The sequence below is a fragment of the Lycorma delicatula genome, chromosome 1, assembly GCF_047948215.1.
Source record: "Lycorma delicatula isolate Av1 chromosome 1, ASM4794821v1, whole genome shotgun sequence".
Taxonomy (NCBI): Eukaryota; Metazoa; Arthropoda; class Insecta; order Hemiptera; family Fulgoridae; genus Lycorma; species Lycorma delicatula.
This window is the reverse complement of record NC_134455.1, coordinates 399,397,869-399,413,913: the sequence shown is the minus strand read 5'-3', so window position 1 is coordinate 399,413,913 and position 16,045 is coordinate 399,397,869. Positions and strand designations below refer to the sequence as shown.

Sequence of the window (16,045 nt, the reverse complement as noted above, 5' to 3'; positions counted from 1 at the left end):
GGATTACAGTGTAAAGTCATCATATTTATTATCATTTCAGATTCAACACATTTTTCAATTCACTTATCTGGTGATAGTCCACTATTCCTATTGGATAACCGCCACTGGAATACTTTACTGATAAGTTCTGCGGTATTGCCATGTAAATTTAAACAAGCATAATGAAAGAATGAGAATAACATGTTAGAGTTATATATATGATTATATGATTAAACAAAGTTACGAAAAACAAAATAAACATCTAAAGTAAATAAGCTTTTGTACTGGCATGTACAAGGTTAGAAGCATCATGTACGCCCAGACCTTCAGAGAACAATAACATTATACTTATACTCATTGAAATTTACTTATTCTTAATTATATTAATAATTTTCCTCATAATATGATATTATTTAAATATTATTAGCTTACCGTTTTTGGAAGTAAGCTAAGTATAAACTAACTTCCGCCTTTTTACCCAGCAGTTTACCTCCTTGCATGCAAGGCAGGTACCCACTGGATAAATTAATGGACGTGGACGTGGTAGACTCGGAGGTGCTTGGGGTTGTGATGCACGGCGACGTTTCGTTCTGCAAATAATACACATGAATTAAGGAATACACATTACTAAGAAATTACAGAATCTTATTAGATGGTCATAAAATTACAATTACTTTTTTTGTAATTAAATATTTACATACCGCCACCACTGTGCTGCTACATAAACAGCAAAGACAGATGCCAATATTAGTTTGCCTTTCATTTTATCAGTTATCAGTTATATTATTTATACTATTTATAATAGCTTAAATCGTCTGAATGTGTTTTTACTGTTAGTCACAGTATTAAAATAATAAATAAGAAAAAATATTGTTGCCATGGAAAACCAAAAACTTCTTTTTTTACCATAGTTACCCGCAACACTGCACTTTATGTTTTTAAATTATATTTTATTTTTTCTTTAGTTACAAATAATTTTAAAGTACGATCAAATATTTAACTGCATGCTACCAGTAAACATCGCTGTACCTTTACTTTATATATGGAACTTTATATATTTATACATGGAATAAAGGTAGCTGACCCACTCAGCACAAAGAAGAAGAATAAATTTGAGGGAATGTGCTGGGAAGAGTAAGACGAGAATCAATCAACAGGTCTACAAGTCATCAATCAATCTAACGATCATTTTATAAGATATCCTAATTTTATATGAAATTTATAACAATGTAAATAAGTTATATTAAAGAATATAAGAAGAATAACACATGAAATTGCAGACAAAAATAAACACAACCACTTAAAAAGCAATAATTTTTAAGTAGAGAAACATTCTATTAACATGCACTACCGAACATAATGTTATTTTCATAATCTACGCTAGGTTTAAGAAAATAAAATTCAGTCGAAAATATTCAAAATGAAAAACAAACAACATTTTTGAGATTAGTGAATACCAAAATTCAGGCAAGAATTCATACCGGACATATCTGTATAATTGGGACAAACAAGTGAAAATCAGTAGCTTCAGACTTTATGCGATTCATTACAAACTAATAAAAATGCAGTATTCTCTTTATTAAAACTGTAGAATTTGCAAAAGTCAACCTAATCGATGTAACTGTTGTCCTTACACACTTTGCTTATATGTCGGCAATAATAATCTCAAATGTAAAATACAAAAAAGATAAAATACAGTACTGAATACCTATTTAAACAGTATACAAACTTGCAAACATAATCATACAGAAAATCATTATACACAATAACCAATAAGTAGAAATGAATACTTTTTAAAAATAACAGATATATTAATACATTATCAATTATTATGGAAATATCCTACAAATCATTTCAAACCAGAGACAAACGTTGTTTCAAATATAACAGGCTGGTCAACAAGATTTCCTTTTTTCCTTTAATTATAGATTAACATCTTTCGAAAGCACTTGTTCTCAGCTTAATGATGTGAAGAACAAGCGGTCTCATCAAATCACTGTCCTTCAGAAAGGAAAAGTCGATTAATTTACTTTTTGAATTAGAAACAAAGAATACAGAAATAAATATGTTTATGAAACTTATGATTTATAATTAAACTTTTTAGGCCTAGATATCTTTTTAGATGTCCATGATTTTTTAACTTTTTAAATGTCCACCAAAAAATAGTATATTATCTTCCCATTACATGACCATTAGTAATTGCAGATTTTGTATAATAAATTTAAAATGACAGAATATGGGATCTTCTTCAATACTGTACTTTCCAGATAGCATCATAGTGTAATGCGACAGATTATCACTAGGACCTTCAATACAATGCCTTCCGTTGCTTTCTGTATTCTACTACTTATGATTTCTTGAAGAAGTTCTTCCGCTTATGGGTTCAGTTTCCCACTTCCTGGGCAAAACAGTGCCTTATACGCAGTACCATTCATCATCCCTTTGAGGAGAACGACGGCATATGTAATAGCAAAATCGATATATATATATATGATGAGTATTTCAGTCCCTTCTTTTGTCACCTGTTTTTATAAACAAGCAATTATTAATTTGTACAACCGTCGCCTCTTCTGTACCTTATGGAAGTCAGTGTCAGAATTTTCCCTTCACCAATTGTTGGATTTTAAAAGCATTTTGTCAATTGTTCTTTCAGAGAAGAATTGGGCACATGAGTGCAGAACACAAGACATTTGCTATAAGCCCAGCGCCTAATGGTGGCGATGTACTTTCACTGGAACCTCCAAAGCATCAAACTTTACTACTACTGAAATTCAACATGAGGAGGAACAATGTGATGTTTCTATATTTGGTATATAATCCTTTATAATCTTTGTAATAATCACCTTGACCTGTAACTACTTCAAAAGGGCCACTAGAATGTCAATCACCAAAACTTTCAAGATAATATAGTAGCCTATAGTATGACAGAGAAATTCCGTATATGTTATAAGCCCAGTGCCTAATGGTGAACAAGTACTTTTATTGCAACCTCCAAACCCTCAAAATTTACTAGATGAATCTGAAAGTGGGATAGCCACTGAGATTCAACATGTGGAGCAAGGTGTTCCTATCTTTGGAATGGAATGGAATGCAAAGTTGGCGGGAGTTTATTACTCCCTACTTTATCGCAGAACCTGGACAGAGTCCCTTGCTGCTGGGTGATTCTATCGGGCGTGTTTTTGAGGTTTATTTTTAGTTAGCAGGTCTAATTTTTTCAAGTTTTCTTTATTATTATTTAGTATTTTAAGACGTATTTAATTGCATTCCAATCCGTTGTTCAACCAGCGTTATCGAACCCATTTCATGGGCCGAACGCAGAAAACTAGGCTTATAAAGCCTGTCCTCCCGACGTAATTCCCCTTCAGACCGTCCACTGAAGTCCTTTCGGTGGTAACGCTTAATAGGCTAGCAGGAATAAGCCACAACGTGGCACTAGCTATAAGGAAAGAGCAATGTGTCCCCTTTTCCGGAGGAGTCGCAATTGCTGGGTTATTTTATCTTTCTTGTAAGTTTTGAAAAGGAGAGGTTGTGTAGAAGCTCTTCATCCGCTTCTGGTATGGCTGCCCTTCAGGACGCATCTCTGCTGGGCTCTGTTCCGGACTCCAGTCCGTGATGTTGAGACGAGTGGTTGGTCTTCCTTCTTCTTCTTCTCCCTCTTCTTCTTCCGAAGACCTCTTCGTTCTTCTTTGGCCTGCACTTTCCTCCTATCTTTGGTGTACAATGCTCAAAACATCTGATAACAATAGCTGGATTAAACAAACACGTCCTTGCGATTTCAACAGCAAAAAGTCTAGCTTTTAGAATCTAGGATGTTAACTCTATTAGATCCAGAGCTGTACTAGTTTTGATGGTATTCTAACATTTAGATAATCAAAGCTGTGGCGGAATATGTTGCTACTGTACAGCAAGTGCTATTTATTGTAAATTTAGCAAACAAAGTGTTTACCAGTTCTTGGAAGGACTGCTACTTAGAATAAAAATCATAGTTCTATATTTTATCTTCATTTTTACTTTGAAACTTTTATTATAATTCATGGATCAAAGTTCCAAAAACAAAAAAGCATATAAAACATAAAACACATCATAGATTGATATTATACTTTATAACAAATAAAATATAAAAATTAAAATAAAAAAAAGGAAAACATTTATTGTACTACAACAAAATTATTTAATGAAGAAGGGTATCCCCCTTAAAAGTAAATAAGTTTGGCATAATTTTCCAAATAATACATGCAATGTGATCAAATGTTTTACAAATTAATAACTAATATCAAATTAAGAATTTTTATAATTGTAGTGTACATTTCATTAAATAAATTTTATGATGATGTTTTACTTTTATAACTTTTTATAGATTTTATGATTTTTTTCAAATTTGAACTTTAAAATTATCATATTCAACTTCATACAATTTGCTTTCAAATGCTTCTTCAGTACTGAAATTAAAAAAATAATTATTTTTATAACAATATACAAACAATTAAAACCTTTTTACGTAAATACCAAATATTAAGTAGTGTTATAAGAAAGTTAATATAAACAACGAGATATCTATGTCATCAGAAATTGTCCTGTAACCAGCTTGGCATTGCATCACCCGAATTTAAAAAATTACTGAAATAACAATTTGAATATTTGAAATAATGAACTGAAAACAGATGACTCTTTGCATCACACATATTACTTTATGTGTATTGCTGGTAATTAATAAATATCTATCTTGTATTCATATAAATCGTAATAATTTTTGTGATTGCATTCGTAAATTAATTACTACTAAATCTCCAAAAAGGAATGTTACTCATTTTTTAAATAAACTCTATATTGGTAGTCAGAGCACTAAATCTCACATACTTACTCAAAAAGGAACTTACTGACCTAGAAAGGTTTCAAAAGAGGCACTACCACGTCAATCATCAAAGATAATATAGTTAGCCTATACTGTGATAGAAATTCTTTATATTGAATATATTAGAAAACCATCACAATCCCTAACCCGCTATATTACGACTACCTCAGTTTACTAAGTAAACTTTTCTTTTATGCGAGTGGGCTTACACCTCATTCCTCCTCTATTTCGATCCTAATTATGACCTTACATTACGATAAGTATGAAACAAAGAATAGCAATTATTATTACTATAGTACTTTTGTAAATATTAATCTATTGTAACGATAGGTTTATTTCATTACTAAAGAAACTTTTATCATACAGCTATAAAATTACAACGTGCCATCTTCTTATAAAACAAAGTGCAATTTCACTAACCTTTTTTTCCCCAAATTAAACACTTGATTTTTCACCGATAAATTTTAATTTAAATTTCCTTCACAAAGTAGAATAATTTATAAAATGTCTTATGCTCACGTTGCTTAAATAATATTGTTAAAAATTTTGATGCCTGTAAAACACAAAGAATAGTAAAATTAGAATGATTGAATGTTAAAAATAAAATAATCTAGAGTGTTAAATTAAGCATGCAAATTAATCCAGACAAGGAAGTTATTCAATAATAGTTCCAAATGAAACCATACTTGTACAATCTGTGAATATCTAATATAATTAATATGTTTATCTTTATTCTGAATCACTCAACGTACACGATTTGGCATCCCTGCAACAAGTGTACTAAACGTTTTTTTTTCATTTCTCCATCATGATACCATACCAATATTATGGATTGATGACGTCAGTTTTTGTGTACGGGTTTTTGTGCCTCAACTTTTTAATAACAACACAATGCTTGTGATGTTTGTCGTTTGTTATTGTTTGTCCTACATTCATAGTACTACATTTGATAATTGCAAGAATAACTAGTAAAACCGTAAGAATGTTTCATCAAGTTATCTGTAAAACTTAAATTTGTCACCTAATGAAAATTTCATTATATTCAACATATATTTCTCGACTTATGGGTGGAAAATTAAAAAAAAAAAATTAAATCGTACAGATAAACAGATTAAATTTTAAAAACCGATATAAACAGAGTACTGCGAATTAGGGGCGGTTTTGAACATTTCACCTCTCATTTTTACGTAAACTATCGTTATATATAATATATCATAAATAAAGAAAGAAAAAAAAGAAAATGCAAAGTTTCACATACCTTTATACTTTTAATAAATATTTATTTCAAATTGTGTCCATTCACGAAAAATTTTGAAGGCTGTAAAATAGAAAGAAAATGAACATAATTAGACAAAAAAGAATATACCTAAAATTTAGAAGAAGAGTTACACCGTTTATAGTTTAATCTAATATTTGTTATTTCAATACATGAAACTTGTGGAGAAATTTATCACCTAAAAAATTTGAAATAATACTTAAAGAAGAATATGGCTTTTTTTATCATTAATTATTACTATTCAGGCAGGCAATATGATTCCTTTATATTTTTCACGTATACCAAACTGAAGATTAGTATTTGGCTCCACCTTCTAGTGAAAATGATTTAATAACCACCTCCTCATGTGAATGACATATTATCATTAAATTGAATTAAAAATTTTGTTCATAAGCGAAAACCACTTAAGACAGGTCACAGCACTTAACCCTAATAATTTACAGTTTTTTTCTAGTTTGTGATAGCAGAAGACATATGATATATGCTTTAATAGCTACATCATCAAATTAAAAATAATGTAGAATAGTAATTTCTATAGAAGTAGTTATTGCAGGATTACAGTGTAAAGTCATCATATTTATTATCATTTCAGATTCAACACATTTTTCAATTCACTTATCTGGTGATAGTCCACTATTCCTATTGGATAACCGCCACTGGAATACTTTACTGATAAGTTCTGCGGTATTGCCATGTAAATTTAAACAAGCATAATGAAAGAATGAGAATAACATGTTAGAGTTATATATATGATTATATGATTAAACAAAGTTACGAAAAACAAAATAAACATCTAAAGTAAATAAGCTTTTGTACTGGCATGTACAAGGTTAGAAGCATCATGTACGCCCAGACCTTCAGAGAACAATAAAATTATACTTATACTCATTGAAATTTACTTATTCTTAATTATATTAATAATTTTCCTCATAATATGATATTATTTAAATATTATTAGCTTACCGTTTTTGGAAGTAAGCTAAGTATAAACTAACTTCCGCCTTTTTACCCAGCAGTTTACCTCCTTGCATGCAAGGCAGGTACCCACTGGATAAATTAATGGACGTGGACGTGGTAGACTCGGAGGTGCTTGGGGTTGTGATGCACGGCGACGTTTCGTTCTGCAAATAATACACATGAATTAAGGAATACACATTACTAAGAAATTACAGAATCTTATTAGATGGTCATAAAATTACAATTACTTTTTTTGTAATTAAATATTTACATACCGCCACCACTGTGCTGCTACATAAACAGCAAAGACAGATGCCAATATTAGTTTGCCTTTCATTTTATCAGTTATCAGTTATATTATTTATACTATTTATAATAGCTTAAATCGTCTGAATGTGTTTTTACTGTTAGTCACAGTATTAAAATAATAAATAAGAAAAAATATTGTTGCCATGGAAAACCAAAAACTTCTTTTTTTACCATAGTTACCCGCAACACTGCACTTTATGTTTTTAAATTATATTTTATTTTTTCTTTAGTTACAAATAATTTTAAAGTACGATCAAATATTTAACTGCATGCTACCAGTAAACATCGCTGTACCTTTACTTTATATATGGAACTTTATATATTTATACATGGAATAAAGGTAGCTGACCCACTCGGCACAAAGAAGAAGAATAAATTTGAGGGAATGTGCTGGGAAGAGTAAGACGAGAATCAATCAACAGGTCTACAGGTCATCAATCAATCTAACGATCATTTTATAAGATATCCTAATTTTATATGAAATTTATAACAATGTAAATAAGTTATATTAAAGAATATAAGAAGAATAACACATGAAATTGCAGACAAAAATAAACACAACCACTTAAAAAGCAATAATTTTTAAGTAGAGAAACATTCTATTAACATGCACTACCGAACATAATCTTATTTTCATAATCTACGCTAGGTTTAAGAAAATAAAATTCAGTCGAAAATATTCAAAATGAAAAACAAACAACATTTTTGAGATTAGTGAATACCAAAATTCAGGCAAGAATTCATACCGGACATATCTGTATAATTGGGACAAACAAGTGAAAATCAGTAGCTTCAGACTTTATGCGATTCATTACAAACTAATAAAAATGCAGTATTCTCTTTATTAAAACTGTAGAATTTGCAAAAGTCAACCTAATTGATGTAACTGTTGTCCTTACACACTTTGCTTATATGTCGGCAATAATAATCTCAAATGTAAAATACAAAAAAGATAAAATACAGTACTGAATACCTATTTAAACAGTATACAAACTTGCAAACATAATCATACAGAAAATCATTATACACAATAACCAATAAGTAGAAATGAATACTTTTTAAAAATAACAGATATATTAATACATTATCAATTATTATGGAAATATCCTACAAATCATTTCAAACCAGAGACAAACGTTGTTTCAAATATAACAGGCTGGTCAACAAGATTTCCTTTTTTCCTTTAATTATAGATTAACATCTTTCGAAAGCACTTGTTCTCAGCTTAATGATGTGAAGAACAAGCGGTCTCATCAAATCACTGTCCTTCAGAAAGGAAAAGTCGATTAATTTACTTTTTGAATTAGAAACAAAGAATACAGAAATAAATATGTTTATGAAACTTATGATTTATAATTAAACTTTTTAGGCCTAGATATCTTTTTAGATGTCCATGATTTTTTAACTTTTTAAATGTCCACCAAAAAATAGTATATTATCTTCCCATTACATGACCATTAGTAATTGCAGATTTTGTATAATAAATTTAAAATGACAGAATATGGGATCTTCTTCAATACTGTACTTTCCAGATAGCATCATAGTGTAATGCGACAGATTATCACTAGGACCTTCAATACAATGCCTTCCGTTGCTTTCTGTATTCTACTACTTATGATTTCTTGAAGAAGTTCTTCCGCTTATGGGTTCAGTTTCCCACTTCCTGGGCAAAACAGTGCCTTATACGCAGTACCATTCATCATCCCTTTGAGGAGAACGACGGCATATGTAATAGCAAAATCGATATATATATATATGATGAGTATTTCAGTCCCTTCTTTTGTCACCTGTTTTTATAAACAAGCAATTATTAATTTGTACAACCGTCGCCTCTTCTGTACCTTATGGAAGTGAGTGTCAGAATTTTCCCTTCACCAATTGTTGGATTTTAAAAGCATTTTGTCAATTGTTCTTTCAGAGAAGAATTGGGCACATGAGTGCAGAACACAAGACATTTGCTATAAGCCCAGCGCCTAATGGTGGCGATGTACTTTCACTGGAACCTCCAAAGCATCAAACTTTACTACTACTGAAATTCAACATGAGGAGGAACAATGTGATGTTTCTATATTTGGTATATAATCCTTTATAATCTTTGTAATAATCACCTTGACCTGTAACTACTTCAAAAGGGCCACTAGAATGTCAATCACCAAAACTTTCAAGATAATATAGTAGCCTATAGTATGACAGAGAAATTCCGTATATGTTATAAGCCCAGTGCCTAATGGTGAACAAGTACTTTTATTGCAACCTCCAAACCCTCAAAATTTACTAGATGAATCTGAAAGTGGGATAGCCACTGAGATTCAACATGTGGAGCAAGGTGTTCCTATCTTTGGAATGGAATGGAATGCAAAGTTGGCGGGAGTTTATTACTCCCTACTTTATCGCAGAACCTGGACAGAGTCCCTTGCTGCTGGGTGATTCTATCGGGCGTGTTTTTGAGGTTTATTTTTAGTTAGCAGGTCTAATTTTTTCAAGTTTTCTTTATTATTATTTAGTATTTTAAGACGTATTTAATTGCATTCCAATCCGTTGTTCAACCAGCGTTATCGAACCCATTTCATGGGCCGAACGCAGAAAACTAGGCTTATAAAGCCTGTCCTCCCGACGTAATTCCCCTTCAGACCGTCCACTGAAGTCCTTTCGGTGGTAACGCTTAATAGGCTAGCAGGAATAAGCCACAACGTGGCACTAGCTATAAGGAAAGAGCAATGTGTCCCCTTTTCCGGAGGAGTCGCAATTGCTGGGTTATTTTATCTTTCTTGTAAGTTTTGAAAAGGAGAGGTTGTGTAGAAGCTCTTCATCCGTTTCTGGTATGGCTGCCCTTCAGGACGCATCTCTGCTGGGCTCTGTTCCGGACTCCAGTCCGTGATGTTGAGACGAGTGGTTGGTCTTCCTTCTTCTTCTTCTCCCTCTTCTTCTTCCAAAGACCTCTTCGTTCTTCTTTGGCCTGCACTTTCCTCCTATCTTTGGTGTACAATGCTCAAAACATCTGATAACAATAGCTGGATTAAACAAACACGTCCTTGCGATTTCAACAGCAAAAAGTCTAGCTTTTAGAATCTAGGATGTTAACTCTATTAGATCCAGAGCTGTACTAGTTTTGATGGTATTCTAACATTTAGATAATCAAAGCTGTGGCGGAATATGTTGCTACTGTACAGCAAGTGCTATTTATTGTAAATTTAGCAAACAAAGTGTTTACCAGTTCTTGGAAGGACTGCTACTTAGAATAAAAATCATAGTTCTATATTTTATCAACATTTTTACTTTGAAACTTTTATTATAATTCATGGATCAAAGTTCCAAAAACAAAAAAGCATATAAAACGTAAAACACATCATAGATTGATATTATACTTTATAACAAATAAAATATAAAAATTAAAACAAAAAAAAGGAAAACATTTATTGTACTACAACAAAATTATTTAATGAAGAAGGGTATCCCCCTTAAAGGTAAATAAGTTTGGCTTAATTTTCCAAATAATACATGCAATGTGATCAAATGTTTTACAAATTAATAACTAATATCAAATTAAGAATTTTTATAATTGTAGTGTACATTTCATTAAATAAATTTTATGATGATGTTTTACTTTTATAACTTTTTATAGATTTTATGATTTTTTTCAAATTTGAACTTTAAAATTATCATATTCAACTTCATACAATTTGCTTTCAAATGCTTCTTCAGTACTGAAATTAAAAAAAAAATTATTTTTATAACAATATACAAACAATTAAAACCTTTTTACGTAAATACCAAATATTAAGTAGTGTTATAAGAAAGTTAATATAAACAACGAGATATCTATGTCATCAGAAATTGTCCTGTAACCAGCTTGGCATTGCATCACCCGAATTTAAAAAATTACTGAAATAACAATTTGAATATTTGAAATAATGAACTGAAAACAGATGACTCTTCGCATCACACATATTACTTTATGTGTATTGCTGGTAATTAATAAATATCTATCTTGTATTCATATAAATCGTAATAATTTTTGTGATTGCATTCGTAAATTAATTACTACTAAATCTCCAAAAAGGAATGTTACTCATTTTTTAAATAAACTCTATATTGGTAGTCAGAGCACTAAATCTCACATACTTACTCAAAAAGGAACTTACTGACCTAGAAAGGTTTCAAAAGAGGCACTACCACGTCAATCATCAAAGATAATATACTTAGGCTATACCGTGATAGAAATTCTTTATATTGAATATATTAGAAAACCATCAAAATCCCTAACCCGCTATATTACGACTACCTCAGTTTACTAAGTAAACTTTTCTTTTATGCGAGTGGGCTTACACCTCATTCCTCCTCTATTTCGATCCTAATTATGACCTTACATTACGATAAGTATGAAACAAAGAATAGCAATTATTATTACTAGAGTACTTTTGTAAATAATAATCTATTGTAACGATAGGTTTATTTCATTACTAAAGAAACTTTTATCATACAGCTAAAAAATTACAATGTGCCATCTTCTTATAAAACAAAGTGCAATTTCACTAACCTTTTTTTCCCCAAATTAAACACTTGATTTTTCACCGATAAATTTTAATTTAAATTTCCTTCACAAAGTAGAATAATTTATAAAATGTCTTATGCCCATGTTGCTTAAATAATATTGTTAAAAATTTTGATGCCTGTAAAACACAAAGAATAACTTAAATTTGTCACCTTAATGAAAATTTCATTATATTCAACATATATTTCTCAACTTATGGGTGGAAAATTAAAAAAAAAAATTAAATCGTACAGATAAACAGATTAAATTTTATAAACCGATATAAACAGAGTACTGCGAATTAGGGGCGGTTTTGAACATTTCACCTCTCATTTTTACGTAAACTATCATTATATATAATATATCATAAATAAAGAAAGAAAAAAAAGAAAATGCAAAGTTTCACATACTTTTAATAAATATTTATTTCAAATTGTGTCCATTCACGAAAAATTTTGAAGGCTGTAAAATAGAAAGAAAATTAATATAATTAGACAAAAAAGAATATACCTAAAATTTAGAAGAAGAGTTACACCGTTTATAGTTTAATCTAATATTTGTTATTTCAATACATGAAACTTGTGGAGAAATTTATCACCTAAAAAATTTGAAATAATACTTAAGGAAGAATATGGCTTTTTTTATCATTAATTATTACTATTCAGGCAGGCAATATGATTCCTTTATATTTTTCACGTATACCAAACTGAAGATTAGTATTTGGCTCCACCTTCTAGTGAAAATGATTTAATAACCACCTCCTCCATACAACTATATGTTGTATGTTGTATGAAATTTACTGATAAGTATAATGAAAGAATAAGAATAATAATCAAATAAAGAATATCAATATATGAATAACGAATTCGCTTCACATTGGGATAATTACTGTACTTAGTGTTAGTTTCCAATCCAAAGGCAACTGCATTATAAAATTTTTTCATGTCAACTGCTTCATCAGAAGACGAACATGTTAGACATAGTGTTTAATGAATTATATGATGAAACCAAGTTACGAAAAACAAAATAAACATTTAAAGTAAATAAGCTTTTGTACTGGCATGTACAAGGTTAGAAGCATCATGTACGCCCAGACCTTCAGTGAACAATAAATTTATACTTATCCTCATTTAAATTTACTTATTGTTAATTATATTAATGATTTTCCTCAAAATATGATATTTAAATATTAGCTTACCATTTTTGGAAGTAAGCTAAATATAAACTATCTTCTGCCTTATTACCAAGCAGTTTATGTTCTTGCATATAGGGCAGATACCGACTGGATAAATTAATCGACGTGGACGTGGTAGACTGGGAGGTGTTGCACGACGACGTCTTGTTCTGCAAATTATACACATGAATTCAGGTAAAAAGATTTGATCGTAACATTACATGATTTAAAAAATACATCTTGAGATAGATGAGATCTAAAATAGAAATATCTATAATTTTAATTAACTAATTTTTTAATATGAATTATATTTTGTGTAACAAAATATAATCAGTTAGTGATTAAAATAGAGAAACTGTATAAAAAATTATAATTATATTTATAAACAATACTATGAAAAAATCTCCTTAATGTTTTTCTTATGAATACCTCAACTAAAATAATAGTCTCAATCCACTGCTATACTAAACTAGGTTCTGCTTGCTAGTTTATATACGTGATAGAATGATTATGAAATCACATTTTCTTTGCGTTTCGTCCAGAAGATTCTGGATTTGAAATCCGATCATGCTCGTTAAATTTCAACTGCTAAAAATCTCATCTCATGAAAGATTATGATATTGGTATGCGACATTGAGACATAACCCATCCTCAAACAAACAAACAAACAAAAATATAAAAACAGTCAGGATTGCTATATAAGGCGACTGCAACACATACGCTTCATACTGATAATGTGCGGCAGTCGTTTATTAAAAATAGTCTGGCTGTGATAGGTATGTTTATATATTGCGGCATAAAATGTCTACTATATTCATATCAACATTACAACAAATGTATAATTTACCAGTGAAATAAATGCTTTAACAAATTTGTGATGTTTGTAAACTTAACATTATATGATCTTTTAACAAAATGCTTGTTAACCTTTTTTATCACGTTCTTTTCTATATTTTATTTAAGTAAGGATATATATACATTCTTGGATTCTTAGTATTTTTTAATTCTATTTTCATAGCAATTTATATGCTTAACTTAGCGCTGATTCATGCTTGTTACTGGCCCGGTGTTCTCTTTTATTCATTGTAAAAATATATATTTCTATTCCATTTTTTCACATGTAGCAAATTGAGATTTAATATTAGACTACAGATGCAATTAAATTTGTCTTGCAAGTTAACGGTTAGAAAACTACTTTTTTCATAAAATTCATTTGATATTTCTATTTTTTTTATTTATCAAGCATATGTCGTAATATTTTCATTTGCTAATACCTTACTACACAATTTCTTCTAACCTTGCACATTGGTCACTGTGCTGACATATCTGTCGCATGATGGGAAATTCTTTTTCTGTTTGGCCAAATAGAGATCTTATAAAGTTTATGCAACCTCTGGCATGTGATCATCATACTGGAATTACAATAAAATAACAATTTGCTCATCAGCTGAAGGAATGTCAAAAAACGCACGCACGCACACGCGCGCGCACCTACGCCCCCACGCGCGCGCGCACACACACGCACACACACACACACACACACACACACACAATCTTTTCACACTATGATTCTCATATTGCTAGTCTTTCATTGGCGTTTGAACCAAACCACTTTTTTTTACTCGCAGAATGAGTTAAAAACAAATTAACAAATAGTGAAGTAACATCTTGAAGGTGTTAACTACTGTATGAACCCTATCAGGTAATTTTACAGATATTCACTAAATGCCTTTTGGAAAAGTTGTACTAGCTGCTTCACAGTCATTTGTCATTAAAAAATTATTACTAAAAAATTACAGAATCTTATTAAATGGTCATAGAATTAAAATGTTAAAATTACAATTACTTTTTTTTAGTTAAATATTTACATACCGCCACCACTGTGCTGCTACACAAACAGCTATGAGAGATGCTACCAATATTAGTTTGCCTTTCATTTTATTAGTTATTATATTTATACTATTTATAATAGTTTAAATCATCTCAATACGTTTTTACTGTTAGTCACAGTATTAAGAAAATTAATAAGACAAAAATATTGTTGCTATGGATAACTGCAACTTTTATATTTAACCATAGTTATCCACTTGCACGATGATACCAGTAGGTATCATCGTACCTTTACTTTATATATGGAACTTTGTATTTTTATACATGGAATATTACGTGGAATAAAGGTAGCTGACCCATTCGGTACAAAAATGGATAAATTTGACGCGAAACATGCTGGGAAGAGTATGGGGAGAATCAATCCGCAGGTCTACCTTACAATCACATTAATTACATAAGGAAGGAGGTACTGATTTTATTTTAAAAGATATGCTAATTTTATATGAAATTTAGTCTTCAAGAAAATATATAAATAACAATTATATTAAACAATATAAGAATAACATGAAATTGCAGAATCAAATAAACACAACCAGTTAAAAATCAATTTATAATTAGGGAAACATTCTATTAACATGCACTACCGAACATAATGTCTCTTTCATAATCTAAACTAGGTTTAAGAAAAAAATTCAATCAAAAAATTTAAAAAATTAAAATTGAGAACATTTTTGAGATTAGGGAATACCAAAATTCAGGCAAGAATTATTTACAAATGGTTATAAATACTTAAAAAAATAATTTGAATGTGGGCACAGCCTTTAACCGTTTCAGAAATTGAAGAACTTTAAAACTGAAGTAAGGTATATATATATTTTATTATATCTGGTTTTATATCCATGTATTATATCTTGACATTATTTTACCAAAAAATGGCTCATTCACGTTTTTGTAAACCCTAACTTAAATGCCATTTCTGTAAACGCCATTTTATTTTTATGACCATTTAATAAGATTCTGTATTTCTTAGTAATAATTTTTTAATGACAAATGACTGTGAAGCAGCTAGTACAACTTTTCCAAAAGGCATTTAGTGAATATCTGTAAAATTACCTTGTGAGGTAATTGAAGGTAACA

General features: G+C 30.1%; 1 long non-coding RNA gene across 3 annotated transcripts in view; it reads right to left on the bottom strand.

Moving 5' to 3' along the window:
• Positions 1-13,108: 13,108 nt before the first annotated feature.
• Positions 13,109-16,045, bottom strand: part of LOC142318483 (uncharacterized) — a 38,082-nt gene continuing 35,145 nt past the window's right edge. For all 3 annotated transcript variants that reach the window (XR_012754943.1, XR_012754944.1, XR_012754945.1), the window contains exon 3: positions 13,109-13,248. This is a non-coding gene — a long non-coding RNA (uncharacterized LOC142318483). The remainder of the gene's footprint in view (positions 13,249-16,045) is intronic.